Source organism: Tamandua tetradactyla, chromosome 4 (assembly GCF_023851605.1).
Source record: "Tamandua tetradactyla isolate mTamTet1 chromosome 4, mTamTet1.pri, whole genome shotgun sequence".
Lineage (NCBI taxonomy): Eukaryota > Metazoa > Chordata > Mammalia > Pilosa > Myrmecophagidae > Tamandua > Tamandua tetradactyla.
The window spans coordinates 140739688-140763688 of record NC_135330.1 but is presented as its reverse complement, the minus strand read 5'-3'; the positions used below and the strand labels follow the sequence as shown (position 1 = coordinate 140763688).

At 36.2% G+C, this 24001-nt stretch overlaps 1 long non-coding RNA gene across 3 annotated transcripts in view; it reads right to left on the bottom strand.

The window, feature by feature from the left end:
- LOC143679389 (uncharacterized) overlaps positions 1–24001 on the bottom strand; it is a 259400-nt gene that overhangs the window by 155421 nt on the left and 79978 nt on the right. Inside the window, exon 6 of one of the 3 annotated variants that reach the window (XR_013173709.1) lies at positions 13621–13857. The exons of the other annotated variants lie outside the window; for them this stretch is intronic. This is a non-coding gene — a long non-coding RNA (uncharacterized LOC143679389). Of the gene's footprint in view, positions 1–13620; positions 13858–24001 lie in introns of those variants that run through there. 3 annotated transcript variants of the gene reach the window in all.

The following is a 24001-nucleotide window of genomic DNA, read 5'->3' as shown; positions in this document are numbered from 1 at the left end:
CCCAGATGCAACACTGTTAACTCTGTGTCTTAGTTTTTTGAGGCTGCCATATCAAATTAATCACAAACTGGGTAGCTCAAAACAACAGAAATGTATTGTCTAACCAATTGGAGGGAAGACCATGCTCTCTTTGAAGACTCTAGGGAAGAATCTTTGCATCTTCTTAACTTTTGGTGGTTGCAGGCAACTCTTGGTGTCCCTAGGTTTGTAGCTGTATAACTAATCTCTGCTTCCATCTTCACTCCACAGTCACTGTCCCTCTGTGTCAGTGTCTCTGTGTCCAAATCTCCCTCTTCTTATAAGAATACCAGTCAGATTGGATTTCAGACTCACCATAATCCAGTATGACCATATCTTAACTGTTTACATTTACAATGACCCCATTTCCGAATAGGTCATATTCTAAGGTTCTGGGCAGACATGGATTTTTGGAGGACACTATTAACCCACTACTAGGGAATAGGGGGGAAACGGTTTTCAAGGCATGAGTAGTATCCCTATCACACACACTTTAGGCCCCTTTCCCATCTACACACCTAGTGAAATGCTTTAGCTAATGAGAAAGGGATATTACTGTACTGTAATCATGCTGCCTGTGAAATGTCAGCAAAACTAGGGAACCTCTTGTAATCCAGGAATGAATGTACACTCTCTCTGACCAGATTGCACAGGAACTACATTTTGGGACTATGTACCAAGCAGAAGAAGCTCTCTCTCTCTCCCTGCCATCTTAGCAAAAGAGGAAACCCCTAAAGCACCATGTGGATATTGACATTTTAAAAAGCCACAATTCCTGCCCAGAAGTCGTCTCCAACAAAAAAGACAGATATGAACAAATCACTCTATGACAAAACACAGTTTAGCAAGACTAGTCAAAAGAGCAATCAATTCCAATTAGACGGCCCAGTAAGACTTCAAGGCATATTTAGATAAAAAGGATTTCTGAAGGAGATGTCATTTGAACAGGACCTTAAGGGATGAATAGAAATTTAACAGGCAGAGGAGAACAAGTGGCATTCTAGGCAGAACATGAACAAAGGCACAAAGGAGTGAAAATGAGTTGGGTAGCACCATATAACTAGGAGGGCCAGGATGCAGGACAGGTGCAGAGATTGGAGACTTGGGAGTGAAGTTGGTATGGCAGGCAGGGCTTCCAGTGTATGCAAAAACCTGAACTGTCAGAATTGACAATGAGCAGGGAGTGAGGAGTGGGCACATGATCAATTCAATGTAGAATGAAGACAGTTCTGCTGATGGTCCGAAGATGAAATGGAGAGGAGGTGACAGAAGCAGGACACTAGTAGTAACTGACATTTATTGAGTGTTAACTAGCCAAGCCCCAGGCTAAGTGCTTCATTTGTGTGCTTATGATTCCCATGCCACAGATGGGTAATGACAGAAGTCACACACTAAATACAAAAGCAGGACATGAGCTGGGTTTGTTCTGAGGAGCCTGAGCGCTTTGCCAGGATAACCAATTTTATCATCCTTTCCACGTGGGAGTGGTCTAGCCGAGGGCCATGGAGAGGCTGCAGGAGGGCAGTAGCAGTGGAGCAGGGCCCTCAATGGAGGTACCAGTGAAGGATCGAAAGAAGACTCTGAAGATTGTGACTGAGGGATTTTGAGATTAAAGGGGGGAAGATAATAAACTAGATTTAGATCATTTGAGTTTTGAGTGGCTAGAAAGGAAAACCACAGGGCCCTCCAACTATCCGTGAGAGGTGAGGTACAGGTATTAGGTAGAAACACACAGAGTAGCAAGTTACAGCATTCATATTTGTTGAGACCATGCCTTTTAGCTAAGCACAAGAAAACTGAGCAGCATGTGAACTAACAAGGCAAAAAAGCAAGTAGCTGCCTGAGTGAGCTCTAATCAACTGATTTGGAAGAAAAATTCAACTTGATTGACTGGCCTGCATTATACTGACAGCAGCAAATCCTTTTGGCCAAACAGAATTTGGTTCAATTTTAAAGATATGCTATGTGTTATCTTTTCGCATACCAAAATATTCATATATCTTGGGAAAATACCAAAATTCTTTCAAGGAATGGAATGTAAAACACTCCTGCCCCCTCAACCCTCCAATCCTCCTGAATTACACTGGGCAAACATGCTCCTTGTCTTTTCATTTAAGCTGCTCAATATTTATTAGGGTAAAATTTGGGGCTCTTTGCACATGGAGTTTCTCCTTGTAGCTCCTGCGCACCAAAGCAATGAATGTGATTTGGAGCTCTCTGTTTTGTAAGGCAGAGCCCTTCAGTTCTATGATGCCCTAGAAAGCAGCTAGTAGTTTCTAAGTAAGTTGTCTCCTCTAAGCACTAGCCCAGGGGGGATTTATAGGACCAAAAAGATAATCTAGCCCTTGGATGAACATAATGAAAATCCCAAGCCACCCTGTGATGTTAGACTTCCTTTGGAAAACCTCAAGTCACTAGCAATTAAAATGTGAACCACCTAAGCATGTTACTCTGTGACTTTCACCCTGACCCAGGCACCTACTTTACAAAATCAGGATGACACATTTGTTTTTAAGCTTTTCCACTCACCTACAGTATGTATTTCAAGTTTTTCAAGTGAGCCACCTGTGTCCTTTGCTAAGCAGTGCATGGAGGTTGAGGGTGGGGGTATAACTCAAATCCTTTGAAGAAAAAAATTTCCTTTATTGAGCTATACTAACTTTCTCACCACATACAATGAACAACAAGTGAGACGTTAAGGTCAGCCGCTTTATCAAAGCACTGTGTTGTCAGATTAGGGGAGAAGATATTTGCCAAATTAGAAACATAAACTTTTAGTATAGAGACTAGAACATGAATTAAGCTCATATCACTCAAAAAGAGCTGAATGCATCTGAAACCAAAGTACACAATCAGCCAACTCCACTTGCTCCGGGCACTGATGCCTTGATTAGCTATGCAAGAAGCTACCTGCTATTTTAGAATTATATGAAGTCACCCCAGGGTATCTACAAGCTTCTCACGCACAAGATACTTTTTTTTTCCTTCTTCTTCTTGGCTGAGAGCGCAGTTGTTGCTACATCCAGGTAAGTACTATATCATGGATTGTTATTGCATAAGCTGTCATTAAGGCAGTTTGCCTCCTTCTCACAGAAGAATCGGTCTGCTAACAATAATGGTTTGTTGCTAAATCCCCCTAAGACTAAAAGACATCTAGCCTTTTTTTTTTTTCAGGTAGTAAGTATTCCCCTGAAAGATTAAGGAACTGAAGGTTTAATTTCTTAAAAAGGATTTATTTTTTAAATAATAGAGAACATTCCCTCCACCCCATTCTTTTGAATAAATTGCCCTCTCTCCTGCAATAGTAACTAAATTTATAGGAACAAAAGAATAGCTCACATGATAGGTATCTAACAACCAAAGCTGCCAGTGTACATAGTATTACAGGTATTGTGCAGTTCAACGTGTTTCTACCTGAGGTACATAGATTCTGTTTTGATACTAGACTGCTTAAAAACATTTTTAGATGAAAAGGTGATCATGAAAGAGAGAGCATGACAGCTCAGTCTTCAAAAGCCAAGGTTAATAAGGGCTTTTGTACACTGTCCCAAATAAATAAATTAACACACCTAACCTTTGACCTATAATGCCCTTAATCTTTAGCCCCAAGCTCCTCCTGGGAAGGGTGTAACAATTCTGCCAAACCAAGCTGTGCCAAAAAGAGTTCTGAGCACTCACTATGGTTTAGACCGAAACCACCTTAATCACTCACCTTTCATCTTCCCAGGTCTCCCGAGTGTCACTATTCAAACTGTTCTTAGATTTCTCAGGCTTAACTTTTCCCACAAAACTTGACTATTTCAGTTAAAAAAGAACCCCCCCACCCCCCCACCCCCAGATTTCTGTTATTGCTCATTTAGCTCAGAGGCGTTTTCCAGCCCTGATTCCTGGTACTAACCATAAAAAGTATTGTTCTGAATCTGTGTCCCCATCTGATCTAAATTCAGATTGCAATCCCTTTCAACTTGCTCCTAGGCTTGCTTCTTACTGGTGTTAGCATGTATGACCTATAAGTCCAATCTTCCCTAAGGCCTTAATAAAACTTCCTTTACCACTCATGCAATTACTAAGCATGCACTTTATATTTCCAGGTGCAAAAATTTCTCATGCAAATCTCTGACCCAAAGTAACCGAATGTACCTTCGAAAAAGAGTCGACTGCTTACTCAACAGATCCAGGGCAAACCCCAACAAACAGATCTCATTCTTCCTTCTCCCCTACTCCAAATAACCATGGCTTTATTAGACATATCTGAAACCAAGGCCTTATCAGGGCCTATTATGAACAAATTGAACCATGACTATACAACAGAATTAGCTTTTGTCTTTGAAGATTATATGAATTTTTAAAGGTGACTAGAATCCCAAGAGCTCCACTTCTGTGATTCCTGCCTGGTCAATGGTTCTGACCTAGGACATCTGGTCACATTAGTTTAACAAGCAGATATGAAATTTTATTAATACGCATTTTTCAAAATTGAGTCAAATTCTCTAAAGTACAAGTCCAAAATCAAACTTCCAGTTGACTGGGAAAAGTTTTGGGGAGGGAGAAGAGGGCCTGGAGAAAGACTCTCGTGGAGTTACTAAGTAAACCTAGACATGGCCAATGGACCAGCACAGGAGATTGAGTGCCCAAGGACAAAGCACATTTCCTGAAAGATTACACAGCTATAACGCCAACCTTCTCTTATTAGCAAGACTGTAATTAGTGTTCCACTGCATGCAGAGAAATGCGAGAGCACTATTCTAGTGATAGTGCTAGGACAGAAAAGCCACCAGTGGTAGGCCAATGAACATCTCCTCTACTAATATTACTGCAACTGACAACAGGTGAATGCACTTGAAAGGTTCCCCTTGTCCCTGCAATCAGAGACAATTGGCTAACCGCTCATTTATTCCTTCAATAAATATTTATTCACAGTATACTAAGTTCTTGGGTATATGCATCATTACACTGGAAATAGATGAGCAAGAAACCCTATGTAAATAAATGCAGTTTCTTTCTTTATTTCTCTCTAGCTAAATATGTTCTAATAGAAAACAACCAATTGACAAGCCAGAATTTGAGGACTGCCTTAATTACATTCAAACTATAAACACAAAGAGGTACAGAAGCCTCCAAAGTGTTGATTCTTTTTCAAAGTACTTAATTACCAAGTGAATACTGAATACCAAAATTAAGGTAGGATACTTCCATATGTGAGAAGTTATACTATCTGAATAATTTGCTTACAGTAATTCTTGACACAGAGCATCAAGTTTAAAAACCTATAACAAAAAAATTTTTGTAACAAAAAATAGATTTGATTAGTTGCATTTTATTACAAAATCAAGAGGCAACAATTACCTCAGTGACTCATGATGAGGTGTAGAGCTGTTCTTAGGCTATCTAAAAAGGAAGAAAAGTTCATTAAAGTTCAGACATAAAGAACACAAATCTGAAAGCCTAGGTTTTTAAAAATTGCCCAATTTCATGAAGTGTTTGGTTCTTACTGAGGCTTTGTGAATGCACAACTAAATTGGTCATACAAAGGGGAACAGATTAGTTACAAGATGGGAATTACGCCATTCTCCTCTGTTTACCACAGATCAACAGAGGCTGAGTTCCAAGTGTTTAGTATTTCTGAAGATGTGCTATCACATTAACATTAATGTGAAATTCTCAAGGTGGACACTGCCTAAAGCAAGGGCTTCCAGAAGGATCTCAGAGGAGTAAGTTTTACAATAGTCTGTGTAGAGTCTCATGTTTCCTCTAATATAAGATGCCACTTCCTTAGCGCAAGTGCAATAGGCTGGACTAATGGCAGAAAGAAGAATAAAGGGTCATTAGGTAAGCACATGCTAGCAGAAGACCTTTCTACAATGGATCAAGTATCTTTAATCCTGTGTTCTGGGCTCAAGATGATTTATGGTTCTTATTTTCTTTTCTGTCTTTCCTTGTAAGACTTGCCAAGGTAGACTTTAAACTCCTGCTTCGAACCATGCAAACACAAAGGTCTATCTTCCCTGGTGAATCAGATTCATGCCAAGTGAAAACTTTAATGACAAAATTATGCTCCAAAGAGGACAAAGTGATAGTCGAACAGGCTAAGAGAACACCACTGAGTGCTCCCTTGACTTTTAGAGTTTTAGAAAAATTAAGATCTGGGCCATGATCCTCCCTTCACACCCCATTACTCTCCCCAACTCTGTACAAGTTGTAATGGAAAATTGTGTTCATGTTGAGACTAGTTTGATTAGTTTAAGGTCGGGCATTAGAAGTTCTGCCCATCTTCCTTTGGTCCTGTTTAACTTTCAAATGACAAGCAATGTCAGTCTACATTCTCTAATTGTCCCTCTCCCTCCTCCACAAATGATTGAGCTCTATGCCAAATTGAAGAGTCGGTAAAAGGTGTCTCTGGCACCTTGTCACGTTCCCTTCTCTGTCACCCTCCCACCCCCAACTTCCAGAGCTCCATGTCACCCAGGCTTCCTCTGTTAAAAATATAAATACGATACATAAGTGTACTTTAAACTGCAGGAGACCTTTCCTTTTCTCATTCTTCTCATGCCTGCATATATAAGAGAAGCCTACAAATCCCTCTCTCCACCCCAGATCTTCATCCTGAGTTAAACAGGTACATATTAAATAGTTCATTGGTCATCCAACTGGATATCTTCACTTATAAACTTGTCCTTCCATATTTACCAGGGTAGCAAATTTCCTTCCCACTACCCAAATCAACGACCATCCAGTTGCACTATACCCTATCCTTTTCCTCACTATCAATGGAAAATATTTTTTTTAGAAGTAGAATAGAGCAAAGAGAATTGGGAGTGAGAATAAGTAATGGGAGGTTGGGGATGAAACGTATACAAGGAAGACTTCATTGAGAGGTAAAATTCAAGGGGGAGGACCTTATCCCAGCAGGCTGGGATATTATCGTTATTCTTCACTCTGGGGTATAACAACATCAGAAATTTGGTGAACAGAGAAAAAAACTTACAAAAGAGATTAAGATATAGCAACCAGTAAGGTAGGAGGAAACACTCTTTAAATGACTCCTTATCCTCTCCTCTCCATCTTTACTCTGATGGCTGTATCTAGGCCAGTTTTCTTAAAATATTGTCTATCTCTTTGGTAGACAAGTCTCTGTGAGACCACTGAGAGTACTGAGACTACTCAGAGACTCAGTGGATCCATATGGAAAATTTACTTATTAATAGTTTCTCATTTATAGTTTATTATAAGAACTAGGTGTATAATACATGGAACCTTGAATAGGGCATGAGATTTTGTAGATTTGTCCAGAGTGATACGCTGATAAATCCCAGAGTGATTTGAACAGTGAATAAAAAAGTATTTGCAAAGTCCCCTTGGGGGAATGGTGAAAAGGGGGGGAAATTCAACTTCCACAAGTGGAGAATTCTCAATATTTGCACAAGCAGTAGGGACAACCAGAGCAATAGGCTGAGTACAAATCTTGTACAAATCTTGGGGTTTGTACATATGAAACTTAACTCCGCAAAGGATAGGCTAAGCCTACTTAAAATTAGGCCTAAGAGTCACCCCCCAAGAGAATCTATTCTGTTGCTCAGATGTGGCCTCTCCCTCTCAGCCAACACAAGCAAACTCACTGCCCTGCCCCTCTCTACGGAGGACATGACTCCCAGGGGTGTGGACCTTCCTGGTAACATGGGACAGAAATCCTAAAATGAGCTGGGACTCAGCATTAAGGGATTGAGAAAACCTTCTCGACCAAAAGGGGGAAGAGAGAAATGAGACAAAATAAAGTGTCAATGGCTGAGAGATTCCAAACAGAGTCTAGAGGTTATCCTGGAGGTTATTCTTATGTATTACATAGATATTACTTTTTTAGTTCAGGTGTAATGTAGAGGCTGGAAGGAACTGCCTGAAAATGCCGAACTATGTTCCAGTAGCCATGTTTCTTGAAGATGACTGTATAATGATATAGTTTTCGCAATGTGACTGTGTGATTATGAAAACCTTGCGTCTGATACTCCTTTTATCTACCTTATCGACAGACGAGTAAAACATATGGATTAAAATAAGTAAATAATAGGGGGAACAAATGTTAAAATAAACTTAGTAGATTGAAATGCTAGTGATCAATGAAAGGGAGGGGTAAGGGGTATAGTATGTATGAATTTTTTTCTGTTTACTTTTTATTTCTTTTTCTGAATTGATGCAAATGCTCTAAGAAATGATCATAATGATGGATATACAACTATGTGATGATATTGTGACTTATTGAATATATATCAAGAACGGAATGATCATATATGGTAAGAATGCTTGTGCTTGTATGTTGTTATGTTAAATAAATAAGAACTAGGTGAGACATTGCCTGCAAATTAATTCACACAGTTTCTGGCATATGGCAATGTTAGCTATTTTTGTCACTGTAATTTTTCTATGTGTCCTTCAGTAGACTGTGAACATCTTAATAGTTAAGATAGTTTTGTTTTCTTTGTTCCCAATACCTGGTACTGTATTAGTAAATTTTTAATGTCCAACAAACGATCCCTGAATGAATAGAGAAAGGAAAAATTTTTAAAATGTTAAGTGCGCTGCTTAACCCAAAAGACTGAACGCTTATGAAATTCCAAACACAACATTTAGGATAAGAGATTTGCCAGAGGTACTCACTGATACTTCTCAAGGCATATTATTTAGTAACCATCTTGATGTCAATATTCACAGTCTGCATTGAGTGGGAAAGAACTTCAGTAGAACTCAGGCCCTTGTCCCAAACTTCCTCTTGCTGCATTTTTCTTCTCAGAATTCGTGAGCCAAATCAATCTCTCCCAGTAATGATGACCTCCTCAAGAATGGCACTTAACTACTGATGCCTGGAATGGAAGAACTCTTTGTATTTTACCTCCTAGCCTACATAGGTGACTTGGGATTTTTCAATCTGAACTTATAAAAGAATTATTTCAACTACTGTATTTAAAACCGACTTTATGGGCTACGGTGGCTCAGCAGGCAAGAATGCTTTCCTGCCATGCCAGAGGACCCAGGTTCGGTTCCCGGTGCCTGCCCATGTTTAAAAAAAAAAAAAATCCCTGTAAAAAAAATTAAAAATAAAAATAAACCGACTTTATGGGAGCAAGGATTATAAATGAGTCCCTTTTTTACCTCAATAGTTATATTTGTAAAAAAACAGATGATGTCTTGTCTAGTAGAATGCAGTGGCTGGCCAAGACCACCTTTCAATGTCTTTCTTAATAAACTATAAATTGATGAGATATATACATTAGATTTGTTTATCATTCTATAAGTAGATGGTTAAGCGTCTGGGTAGTGGCAGCTAATACTAACTGAGCACTGAATATATACAGCTACTACCCAGTGTTAAAGTATTAAATCTCATTACAGCCTTATGGAGTAAGTATTAAGGTTAGCATATATTAAATAATTTACAGAACAAAGATGGGGACTTCAAGTCTCCCTGCTCCAAATGAATGTTTTTCCTATTGCAGTGTACTGAAAAGTAAGGTAGAGAATCTAGAATGAATAGAAGAGAGGAAAGCATTCTGATAAAGTTTGGGCTCTGTGCTGCTGAGAGTTAGAGGAACAACTGGACTGTTCTAATATTACACTGTTCCAAGTTTCCATTTCCCCACCCTAATTTAAAGGAAAACTTCAAATGGATTATCAAAACTAGGCATAAATACTCTCAATATCTGTGATTTTTTTTCTTAAGTCAATCTTGCAAACTTGCTTATTTTCAATGTTTTCTCTTCAACCAACATTGCACCTTTAACTCCCTTGTGTGAGGAGGTACGAAGAAGGCTGGAAGAAATCAACAACACCAACATCTACAGTTTCCTACATAGTGAGAAAGAGAACTGGAACCCAAGTACAAAAACTTCTCAGTTATTAAACCTCTCAGCTCTATGAACCTCTTTACAGAGAAAAGAAGGAACCACAAGAAAGCATGTTCATATCAGAGATTTAACCTCTGCATCAAAACATAATCTCTACAGACAGCCTACTCAATGGAAGAAAATATTTGGAAACCACATTATCCAATTAGGATTTAATATCCAGAATATATCAAGAAGTCTAACAACTCAACAATAAAATGACAACCCAATTTAAAAAAAAACTGGGCAAAAGGTTTGAATAGACACTTTTTCAAAGAGGAAATAGAAATGGTTAAAAACCACAGGAAAAGATTCTCAACATCACCAGCTAGTATGGGAATGCAAATCAGAACCACAGTGAGATATTATACCATACATATTAGAATGGCCATTCTATTAACAGGCCATTAATTTGTATTAAAAAGGAAACAAAACTACAAGTGCTGGAGAGGATGAGAAATAGAAATGTTCATTCAGTGCTGGTGGGAATGTAAAATGGTGCAGCCACTGTAGTGGACAATTTGATGGCTCCTCAGAAGGCTAAGTATAGAATTGTCATATGCTCCGGCAATCCTGCTACTAGATATATACCCAGAAGAACTGAAAGCAGAGACATGAACAGACATTTGCATAAATTTTCATAGTGGTCTCATTCATACCTGCCAAAATGGAGGTAACGCAAGTGCCTAGGCAACCAATGAATGGATAAACAGAATGTGGTATATACATCCAATGGAATACTATTCAGCTGTTAGGAGGAATGATGTCCTGATGCATGCAACAGCATGGATACCTCTGAGGATGTTATGTTAAGTAAAATGAGTCAGATACAACAACCTCCAGATGGGTCCCTAGACCAGATAAGTCCTGAAATGCAGAGGGGCCAGCCTCTCCAGAACATCAACTGGTTCCATCCCCCTACCCCATACCCTATTAACAGCTTCTTTCAACAGGAAAAGTTAGAATGGTTGGAATGGGCATAGTCCAAATAACCCTAAAGAGTGGGAGAAAGATCAAAGGTGATGCTGGAGTTATACAGAGAAGGTAGGTTTGAACAAATGAGTATGATTGCTGAATCATGATATTGATATTTCTTTTAATCTCCAGTGTCTTGGAGCAGCTGGTAGTAAAAACCTAAAACTGTGGAATTGTAACCCATACCAAACTCTGAAATCTGTCCTTCAATTAATTGTTGTGATGTGCTTTGAAATGTACTGCTTTTTTGTATATGTTATTTTTCACAAAAAAGAAAAAAAGTCAATTGTGATGATAAATGCACAGCTATATGATGATATTGTGAGACACTGATTGTACACTTTGGATGATTGCATGGCATATGATATATATAATAGATATCAATAGAAAATTAATTAATTAAATAAGTTAGACACAAAAGAACAAATATTAAATAGTCTCACTAACATGAACAAATTATAATAAGCAAAAATCAGTGGAGTTAAAATTTAGAGTACAGGTTACCAGGAGATAGAATGAGGGTAGAGAATGTGGAGCTGATGATTAATTTGTGCAGAATTTTTAGTGAGATTGATTGTAAATGTCTGAAGATGGATAGTGCTGATGATAGCATATTAACATGAGTGCAATTAACACGGCTGAATTATGAATGTGATTGTGGTTGAAAAGGGAAATTTAGGGCCGTGCATGTCATTAGAAGGAAAGCTAGAGGATAAAACATGGGACTGTACAACCCAGTGGACACCTGTTGTGGATGGTGACTGTGATTAATAGTACAAATATAAGAAAGTTCTTTCATGAACTAGAACAAGTGTACATCACTATTATAAGGTATTAATAATAGGCTGGTATATGGGGAAAAATATAACTAATGCAAACTATGGACTATAATATAATCCAGCAATATTATTAAAATATTGTTTCATCAGTTGTAACAAAGGTATTATTCCAATGCTAAGTGTCAATAATAGAGGGGTGTAAGGGGTTTGGGATTTTTCTTTTTGAAGCAATGGAAATGTTCTTAAATTGAGAGTGGTGAGGAAAGCCCAACTCTGTGATTTTATAGAGAACCATTGATTATATACTTTGGATGGACTGTGTGGTTTGTGAATAAAATTGTTTTTTAAAAACAATCTCTGCAGTAAACCTTAGTCTATATGCATTCAGTTCAATGAGCTATACCTTCTATTTCTATATTTACATGGCTGCACAATAAGAATTCATATCTTTAATCATGACCTGGAGGTACTACAAGATAATCATTAAATTTGTCCACTAAACTGTACTTACTAGGGCAGAAAATTGGACTAACATACTGTGGAAAGATTTTTTAACAGGACTGAAATTAAAAATGGTTTTCCGGCTTATTTAAAATAGTCTTACGGCATCAAAACCACTGCCATTTGTGAGGAAAATAATGTAAAACAGAATACATTTTCTTCTCCTTATGATTCATTTCAGCAAACATTCACTTAGTGCCAGGCATCTTGCTAGTTGCCAGTGGTATAAGAAACTAAATGTGTAATAGTCCAATTCTTTAGAACAGGAGCAAAACTAGCCTGCATTGTATGGCCCATGAGCGAAGCATGGTTTTTGTACTTTTAAATGGGTGAAGAAAAAGCAAAAGAAGAAAAATATTTGTGGCATGTGAAAACTACATGAAATTCAAATTCATGTGTCCTACATAATAAAGTTTTATAGGAACACAACCACACTTATTCTTTACATTTTATCTTCGGCTACTTTCACACTACAATGGTTAAGTCAAACAGTTGACATGGAAACCATTCTGCTAATAAAGTCCTCCACAAAAATACTTTGGTAATCCCTGCTTTGGAAGTTTATAATCTATAGTGGGATAGAGGTATATACACATACTTAAGTTTTCACAGGTTTCATTGGATATGATAGGTGCTTCAATAAAAGTATAATAGCAGCAGGGAAAATAATTCCTTCTACCTGCACAAGTGTGATTTTAATGCCTTTAGAGGCCCTAGTTGAACCCATGGCTTGGGTCAAAGTATTTCAATTAATTTCACTTTAAATACCATACCTGGATACCTTTTCCTTTGTTAAACTATAAAATAATCCTGTTTAATTGAATATATGCTCTATATCCTGTCACATTTCATTATTCCTTTTGAAAGACTTAACTATCTTGCTGCTCAAGCCTTTTCAAACCTATAAACACACTAGATAGGAGGGAAAGAAAGAAAGGCATTAACTGTATTTAAAAACATAATTATTTAGTGCAGTCTGTTATAATACTATAATAAACATAAAATTTTAGTTATGTTACTCTTCAAACAAAAACAACATCACAGTTTAAACTGAATTAGGAAAAAAATGAATGTATATATAGGGCATTGTACCTAGAATTGCTTTAAATATGATGTTAAGTCAGCAAACTGGAAGTATATAAAAATAAATGAAAATCCGTAGATTATATTGTAACTCTAAGAACAAAGACTTGTTGCATCCTATTATCGGAAAATGAACCAGAACTCCTATTGCCTAGCACCAAGTTAGCTGGATACAGGTCACCAACAAGGGACTCCATGGCAGAAGACTGGCAGAATTTGATTTCCTTCTTCCACAACGTGACCTTGGGGGTTTTAGGACACACAACATTAAGAAAAGTGAAACATACTTTGCTACTGCAGGACTTCCCTGATCTTTAATTTATAGTGTACCCTATACAACTTCAAATGAAAGATACTATTTATTCCATTTCTTAAACTTACTTGACCACAAAATAATTTTATTCAAAGCATCTCCTAAAACCAATACACCATGAAACCCACCTTAGGAAATAAAATACTAATGATCTTAATGAACTAAACCCTTCTTGTAGGCAATTTTAACCACAGCAATGTTTCAATTACCTTTAACTCACTGATGATAACCAGTCTATATCTCTAGCAAGCTCTCTTTCTCTTGCGCTCCAGGCATCTGTCCTTTGGACATCATCATTTGGATATCCTGCAAACACCTAAAAACTCAATATGTAAAAAATTAGACTCAAAATCTCCTCTATGCTTCCTCTACCACACAAACTCATATATACCTAAAAATATAAATATAAATTTATATATTTATAAAATGTAAATAAATATATTTATCCTTCAATTCTATATATATATATCCTTTACCTTGAGTACTACCTCAGGAAATATTAACTGAACAGCCAATTGGTTAAACAATAAATTTGGGGAAAAAATCATTGAGTTATTTTTCTTCTTCCCCACTGATACCCAATCACCAAAGTCTGATGGGATTACTTCCTAAATATCTCTTAATCCAGTCCCCTTCTCACCAGCTTCATTGTCACCATCTTGGTTCAAGCAATAGTGTCGAATAGGCCTCCATGTCTCCAGTCTTATTTACTTCCAGCCCCTCCATGACATCACAGATGGAAGGATTTTTTGGCAAATCTAATCAGGTGACAATCTGCTTAAAACCTTTCAGTGGTCTCCTTTGATTTTAGAATGAATTCAATATTCCTTAACCTAGCTCAGAGGTTCCTAATACTTTTCCCATTTTCCCCCTTGACCTCTATGTCTCAGCCATTACTGAGCAATGATGTTAGCTCTCTGTCATTGTCCATGCTAGTCTCTCTGCACTCATCCTCCTCTCTTTTCTCATTTCCTCTTCTCTTTCTCTATGCTTAGCTTTTAGTTCATCCCCTACCATAACACTCATCACATGTTATTGCTATTACTTGTTTTTGTTCTGTCTCTCCTAGTATAATATAAATACATGAAGACAGAGACCTTGTCTTTCTGGTTCCCTACTCTATCCTTAGGCCTAACACAAAGCCTAGTCAACAGATGAAGTTCAATGAATATTTGTTGATGTATTAGGTAATTCTTGAAAGCCCTTTCATCAACTCTAATGCTTATGAATCTATGAGTTAGTTAACCCAACTATATGCTATAGTTATTACACCTGAACAGAGAAAGCCAAATATCTCTTAATTTTGTATGGCAAAACAACCTGGTATGTGTACCAATGAAAGCAACAACTTTTCTTCATATTTCACTGCCAGTAAATAATACAAACTCTCATCTCAAAAGCAAAGTGCTTTAAGTTTTTTATTTTAGGTATTTTGAGGATATCAAAGATGAATAATGAAAAAAATGCTATTAAATAGACAGTAGGTCTTTAAATAGCAAATGCTGGAGACAAAAGAATACATAGTAGATGATTCCATTTATATGAAGTCCAAGAATGGACAAATCTTAGCTCAAGTTATAGAAGCCTCACCTTAATGGGGCGAGGGGGGTTGGCTGGAAAGTGGCAAGAAGAGAATTTTGGGGGAAATGAAAATGTTGTTTTGCATAGGTTACATAACTTTTGCAATTGTCCAAACTCATGGAAATGAAACACCCAAGATGCATGCACTCTATTTTATGTAAATTATACTTTAATAAATACAGATATTTCAGTGTATTATTAAATTTAGGTGCCATTAAATAGGGAAAGATGAAGTATTTACTGATTCTACAATGTAAATCACTTCTGAAATAATCATTTTGATTAATGAATTGAATGAATCACCTAAAATTCTGCTGTCATGAATCAGTGATCTTCTCATGGTTGTAAGTGCCAATAAAACTCAAACAAGTCTGATCAGTACATGGCTATAAAAAATAAACACACATGTAAATCTCAGTAGTGTTAAGTAAGATTATGCCAGACAAAATATTTCATCTCCAAGGCAGAACCATGTTTGGCTCAAGGTTCACATCGTGGTGTCCCTGTAGCTGCCTTTTCATCAGTATGAGAAGAAAAGATCTAAGAATTACAGACATAAATTCATGTTAGGCCCCTCCATCACATTCTATATTTTGTCAAAACATCTTTATAGGCTGTTTTAAAGGCCACAGAAAAAAACTCGGGCTTTGTTTTTTCAAATCTTCTCTATTTTATACGTATCTTCAATTCTGGTGCTGTCAAATATATAGGAAGAAAATCCTACAACATTTCAAAAATTACTTAACTCTGTCCCTTCACTTTGAATTCTTCCAACAAGGCTAATATCTTCAAGAACTGAAAAGCCAAAATATATGTATGATACTGGTTAGAAGGCTGTAATAAAGGCCAGAAAAACTATAAGTTAAAGAGTCCCCATGGAAGCTGTCTAAGGCTGGCATGGCAGATCCACAGTATTCAGAACACAGGTTCTTTCATCCATTGATTCTTCCAATCTCAGTAGGCAGCTTTCATCTCTTGGTTCAGTGGCAACTTTAACTCTTAAATCTACTTTTCGTTCATGAGAAGGGAAGAAGGAAAAAGTCAAGACTATGCTTTCCTTTAAAGACACAAGTTAGAAGTTGCATACTTAACTTTCATTCAAATCTCATTGGTCTAAACTAAGCCACATGATTCAGGGAGGGTAGCCAGTTAAATCTCAGTAGAACCTTTACTAATCTGAAGGGGAGATTGAATTTTGGGGCATAAGTTGTCATCTCTATTCCTAGCCATCGTTGGCAATATTTAAGCCTCAAAGAAAAGAAACGATTTTAGAAAATTCATTCCACACCCAAGTAGTACAACATTAGATTTGTTTAAAAAACAAGATGTTTCATTGTAAAGGGAAATTTATCATTAGCAGTGTGACCTGGACAATTTATTTTTGAATTGTCTCTTTGAATTTTGAATTATCTCTTTGTTTTTCAGTTTTCTTTTCTATAACACAAAGATGGAAATGCCAACACAATTCTCAGGCTTAAATATATGAGACAAGGAATATAAAGGTACTTCATAGTCACCAAAACATTGTGGGGGATACTTTAGCTGCCTAAAAAAAAAAACTGACCTTTCTTTTCTTTTCTATATCTTTCTTAAGATGATTTGTGAAATGAAAACCCATACTGCCTGTGCCCAGACAATATTTTCTCCAGTGTAATCCTTTATTCATTCGTTTGTTCAACCTTGATCGGATGCTGCTACTTTCAGGCACTGTAGTTAAAGATTAATTAGTAATATTCCCTGCTCTACAGGAGATCACAATCTACAGTGAGATATGCAGAGACAAGATAAATTCCAATAAATGTTATGACAGGGATTTCTTAAACAGCTTTGAAAAGTATAGCTAACATAAAATGAATTTCACATATTTAAAACATACAATTTGAAAAGTTTCAAAATATGTATACATCCACAAAACCACTACCAAAATCAAGATAATGGACATATCAATCACACACACACCCAAATTATACTCAGGCCCCCTTCCAATCTCTCCCTCTCGCCCCTCCCTATCCCCTATTCCTAAGTAACGACTGATCTGTTTTCTGTCACTATAGATTAGCTTAAATTTCTACAAGCACATGTAAATAGAATCATATATATACTTTTTGTACCTAAGTATTACATATTTCATGCTGTTGTAAATGACATCTTTTAAATTTCAATTTCTGATACAGAAAAAACTGATATTTAGTCAACCTTGTATCCTGCAACCTTGCTAAACTCATTCATTAGTTCTAGTAGCTTATTTGTAGAATCCACTGGATTTTCTACAAAGAGATCATGCTATTTGTGAATAAAAACAGTTTTACTTCCTCCATTCCAAAATGCCTTTTATCATTTTTCTAATTGCATTACTGCACTGGCTAGAACCTCCAGATTGTTGAATAGAAGTGACTAGAAAGGACAGCCTTGCCTTGTTTCTGATCTTACAGGGAAATCATCCAACCTTCCAACATTAAGTATAATGTTCACTGTAGGTTTCATAGATGCCCTTTATTAAGTTGAGGAAGTTCCCTTCTATTCCTAGTTTGTTGAGAATTTTTCATGAAAGGGTATTGGATTTGTGAAGTGCTTTTTCTTCATATACTACAATGATCATATGCCCTTTGTTTCTCAGTTCGTTAACATGGTGAATTACATTGATTTATTTTCTAAGTCAACCCTGTATTCCTGGGATAGAGTCTACCTAGTCATAATGGATAACATATTTTTTATATACTGGATTTAATTTGTTCAAATATTATTTAGAGCTTTTGCAACTGTGCTGTGAGAGATAATGGCCTGTAATTTTCTTCTCTTGTAATGTCCTTGCTGGGTTTTAGTTTCAGCATAGGCTTCCCTTCCAGAATGAGTTAGAAAATATTTTCTCCTTTTTAATTTTCTGAAAGAGTTTATGCAAAATTGATCAAATCCGCCAATAAAGTCATCTAGTTCTAGATTTTTCTTTGTAGGGAAGTTTTTAACAACAAATTCGGCTTTCAAATCAATATAAGGATGTGTTTATAGGTTATCTTTTCTCCTGGGAATAATGAAATTTTCTAAAATTGAGAGTGTTGCTGGACTGTTGACTTTGGACGTTATACATGATGCCTAATGAATGGAGATGGCTGAAGAATGCACTGACTGAGAAGGAGATTGGCAAACAATCGTGTATACATATGATCAAATATTCTGTGGCTACAAAAAGGAACAAAGTTGTGCGGCATGTAACACTGCAAAATGAAATTGTGGAACATTTGGTGAGGCAAAATAACGCAGAAACAAAAGAGCAATTATTGTATAGTCTCCTTTAGAAAATGCTTATAAGAAAACAGGGCCTAGATCGTAAGCTCTTATAGCAGTCACATTTAGTCCAGAGTGTTAATTATTATTTCTGGATTTTGAGAAGCTATTTCATATATGTATCACCAGGTATTTAGAGATAAAAGCAAAGCTGATCAGGTTGGGATTAAGGCAATTCAGAACACAGGAGTAAGGAAGACATTATCTATATTTTGGAACCTCACCTACTCTTTAAGACCAAAGAAGAAAGGTTTATTTTGTCCAGAACCTAAATTTTCTATAGCAAATAATGTAACTCAACCTGTCTGGATAGCACATTTGAACAATCCAAACACAGGGAGCCCAGAATAAAAATGAGGGCCTTTAATCCTGAATAGCTAATGCAATGCCTGGATACATCCCAGAATGTATTAAGCAGATAATCAAAAAGTATTGGCAAAGTTTCTTGAGGGATGGGAGAAAAAAATATGGAACTATTAAACGTTACCACCAGGAAAACCCTGATATTGTGCCAAATACTAGGGACACCCAAATCAATAGGTTAAGCCCTTGATCTTGAGGTTTGCTCTTATAAAGTTTATGTATGTAGTGGAGAAGCTTAACCTACCTAAAGGTTTGCCTAAGAGTTACTTCCAGAGGACGTCTTTTGTTGCTCAGATGTGGCCTCAGTCTTTCTAAGCCTCACTCTCTCTAATGCCTTACTCACTTCTGCAAGTGAAATCATTGCCTTCCCCTCTACATGGGACATGACATCCAGGAGTGAAAGTATTCCCGAAAGCAAGGGAGACGACTCACAGGGATAAGTCTGGCCCTGGTACCGTGCGATCAATAGTGCCATTCTGACCTAAATGGGGAAAGGAAGTGTAAGAAATAAGGATCAGTGGCTGAGAGAGTTCAAAGCATCAAGAAGCTATTCTGGAAGTCACTCTTATGCAAGCTTCAGTTAGACATTGCTATCTATCATAACTTGCCAAACCCCAAACCAAAACCATTCTAGCCAATCCTAAAGAACACCAAGGGTATTATATAAGATTCTGCAAAGGTTCCATGTACTAGAGTAATTTTCCAGAAATCTACAACTCTAGATGGGTCCCTGGACCAGATAAGTCCTGAAATCTAGAAGGGCCAGCCTCTCTAGAACATCAACTAGTTCCATCCCACTCTCCCATGTTATTGACAGCCCCTTCTGACATGAAAAAGTTAGATTGGGCATAGAACAAATACCCCTAAAGAGTGGGAGAAAGATCAAAGGTGATGGTGGACTTATACAGAGAAGGTAGGGTTTAACAAATGAGTATGATTGCTGAATCATTATATTGATATTTCTTTTAGTCTCCAGTATCTTAGAATAGCTAGAAGTAAAAACCTAAAATTGTGGAATTGTAACCCATAGCAAACTCTAAAATCTGTTCTACAACTAATTGTTGTGCTTTGAATAATTGTGCTTTGAAATTTATTGTTTTGCATATATGTTATTTTTCACAAAAGAAAAAAGTCGATGGTAGAAAAAATCAATATAAGGTTATTCTTACTCAGATTATTTCTTCTTAAGTGAGCTTTGGTAATTTATGTCTTTTAAGGAATTTGTATGCTTCATCTAAGTTGTCAACTTTATTGGCATAAAGTTGTTCATTAGATTCCATGATCATGTTCTAATATCTGTAAAATCTCTAATGATATTACCTCTCTGTTTCCTGATATTGGCAATCAAAATCTCACTATCTTTCCTGATCAGTTTGGCTAGAGATTTATCAAGTTTATCAATCTCTAAGAAATAGCTTTTGGTTTAACTGATGTTCTTTATTGTTTTTCTATATTCTATCTCATTTATTTAAGCTCTGATTTTTTTTTTCATACTTTCTTTTTATAATTTGCTCATATTTTTTCTAGTTTCTTAAAGTGGAAGCTGAGGTCATTAATTTGAAAACTTTCTTCTTTCTAATATAGACATTTTGTGCTATAATTTTCCCATAAGTACTGTTTTAGTGTGATCCCACAAATTTTGATATGCTGTGTTTTCATTTTGTTCAGTTTAAAACATTTTCTAATTCTCCTTTTGATTTTTCCCTTGAGACCAATGGATTTTTTTTTTACAAGTTTGTGATTTAACTTCCAGATATTTGAGTGTTTTCCAAGGATCTTTCTGCTATTGATGCTAGATATTATGAATTTCACCTTTTTTTTTCCCTAAAACTTTTATTTTTGTTTTCCTATAAATATCATGGTGCTTTGTCCTGGGACATAGTATGCTCTTTCTGGAAATTCTTTTAAGATTTGTTAGGTAGGCCTGGAGGAGTGTTTGGTCTAGGGCTGATTATCCCCAACACAGAGAGAAGGTCTTTCTGTGTACTCTACCCAGGTGCTGTGAAATTTTATACTACTTGTCAAAGTAAAACCGAGTTACTTATAGATTAACAAGGGTTTTCCAAGGTATAGAAGGTAGACTCATATAAGGGTGTGGTTGATTTTGTAGACTCAAAAGAAATCTGAGTCTACAAAGTCAAGGATTTATGCAACTAATTAAGGCATTTGGGGTTTTAACTTGCTGTGATAAATATGATAATGATGTATTTAGGTGTTAGCATTTACTGGCACCTAGTAAATACTAAATAAATGGCAGCTGTCCCTTTCCTTCTGATCTCTGACGAGATATTTTACTCTTTTAATGCTATTCCATTTTTAGTCATCTAGACTTTAAGTCCTATGAAGACAGAGACTGTGCCTTTCGTATTCAAAAATACACATTCAACACCTAGTAGAGTAACTGGCACATTTGTATTTAGTTGGTACTTAACAATATTGAATAAAGGAATAGGCTTAAGTAAATTAACAAATGTTTTTATTTAGTAAAATGACACAATAATCTTTGCTTTTGAGATAGGAAGGAGAAGTGCTTAGTAGGGTAAAGATATTGAAAAGAGGCCAGGTTTGAATCTAAGAAGGAAAGAGAATATAAGAGTCATAATAAGGAGACATTTCTGGGGTAGAATATAGGTTTTGGTACTAAATTAAATGTAAGCATTTTTAGAAAGAGAAAAATTCAAGGATGTATAAAGTTAATACTCAATTGGTACAGAGTTTCTGATAAGGGGATGGAAAGCTTTTGGTTATGGACGGTGTTGATGGTAACACAACACTGCGAATGTAATTAGCATCACTGAATTTATACTTGAAAGTATTTAAAATGGGAAATTTTATGCTATATATATATATAACCACAATAAATTTTTGAAAAACCATAGAACTGTACAGCATAAAGAGTGAATCATGAGGTAAACTATGGACTTTAGTTAATTATATAATTATATTTGTTCATCAGTTATAACAAACTCACTACACTAATACAAAATGTCAATAATAAGGAAAACTTCAGGGTAAGGGATACATATGGGGGCTCTGTTTTCTGTATAGGTTTTCTATAAACCTTTAACAACTCTAAAAACATTTTTTTGTAAGTCAGGATGATGCTTGAGAAAGTTGTCAGCTGGAGATCTGTCCACCACAGTCAATTTTAGTAAATGATATTAAACTAGTAGAATTTCTTATTTACAGCCTGTCCATACATTTATATACCACAGGAAAATGTACAATAGGTTAGATAATTCAAATGTAGTTTAAATCATTCTGTTTTTTTCTTTTCCTGTGGAGGCTAGGTGTTCACTGTTATCCCCATTGCCTTGCATGGCATTTCACCCATTTGTATCTCCACATTTAATTCTAGACTTCCATTTATAAAATACAGCTGAATAGATATCCTCAAAACAGCTCCCAGTATAAAACACCTAAAAATTACAATTAAATATTGTAAAAATATATACCTAAGCCTCAGATACAAAATAAGCCCTGAGCCAGTGACTTGTTATTGGGGACCTGTCAAACTTTGATGGTTAGAACTCCACTTTCAGAAAGTACGGGCCAGAAGATAAACCCTAGATCCCAGGAAATTTGGGAGGCAATTTAAGAGTTTAAGTGGATCCCTGACACATGGTGAAAGAGGGGTGGAAAAGAAGATAGTAAAAAAATCGTTTCCTGTGATCGTAATTTTGAATGGGGAGACTGGAGAGAAGTGGATAGATAGGTAGTCCTAAGAATTGTGTATGATAGCTTTCACAGGAGTTTGAGCACAATTTACAAAACCTGTGTGGGCCATAAAAACCTAAGCTAGGACAGAGCTGGTAGTGGCCTTGACATTTGGTGAATAAAAACACATGTCCTCTCTCTAGAAATCAACCCCAAACCCAGGTCTCAAAAGTTCCAAGAGATAAAGTTCCAAGAAATATAAATTCATAATCTAAAAGCAAATTACAGAAGGATATAAACCACTATTAACAAGTATTGACAAAAAATTAATAAAAAGAGACCTATAAATACAGCAGATGTTGGAATTAGTGGGCACAGAATATAAAAAGTATATACAATGTGTTTCAGGAAGAAAATAAGCTAGAGAAAACTTGACATAGAAACAAGAGACCATCAAAAATACTTAGGAGGGGTGGGCCACGGTGGCTCAGCAGGCAGAGTTCCTGCCTGCCATTCGGGAGACCCGGGTTTCATTGATTCCCGGTGCCTGCCCATGTAAAAAAAAAAAAAAACTTACTGGACAGGCAAGAGTGGCTCAGTGGCAGAATTCTTGCCTGCCTGCCATGCTGGGCTGGAGACCTGGGTTCGATTCCTGATGCCTGCCCATGAAAAAAAACCAAAACAAACAAAGAAACAAAACTTAGGAAGATTTGGAAGAGAGCCAAAATGAATTTGTAGAAGAAAAACATCATGCTCACTAATAAAATTCAATACTCTGGTTAAGCAGCAAATTAAAAATCTGAAAAAAGTGAATTGGAAGTGAGTGCTTCAGAAAAAGCATTAGAATAAAGGGATGGAAAATGTGAATTAAGGGTTTGGCATCTTAAAGAATAGAGAAAGACAATCCAATATACATATAATAGAACTATAAACTTGTAATTTAATAAGTTCCCTTTATAAAAGAGAACTCATTTCTGGTATATTGCATTTCTGGCAGCATTAACAAACTAAAACAAATGGTAAACAAAGATATTGTCAAATATATGAGTAGATCTGAACATTCACAATTTAAAATAGTAATAATAGTGTTAAATTTATGTGGGCAAAAATGATCCCAGAAGAGGAATGATTAGAGTTAATCTTTCCAGGATTCTTATAGTCTTTAGAGGATGGCACAGATTTTAATTCCAGTTTTGTTGAAATGTCTTGACTACCAAAATAACAGGAATAAATTGGTAAATGGTAAAAAAATAGAATGAGAGAAAAATCTCAAACAATCCAAAGGAGGTTAACAAGTAAGTAGACAATAAACAGAAATGTAGAAAAAAATAGAAAGCATGGAATAATGTAGAAGTGAGTTTATCAGTTCTCAATTAATGCAAATGTACTGAAATACAATTTAAAAACAAAGATTAGCAGATGTGGTTCTTTAAAAATTCAGCTGTATACTATTTATAAAAGAAATATCTAAAATTTAAGATAATAAAAAGTTTGAAGGTAAAGGAATGAATCAAATTATATCAAGCAAATATTAACCAAAAGAAAGCTGGTAATATCAGAAAAAAGATGACTTCATG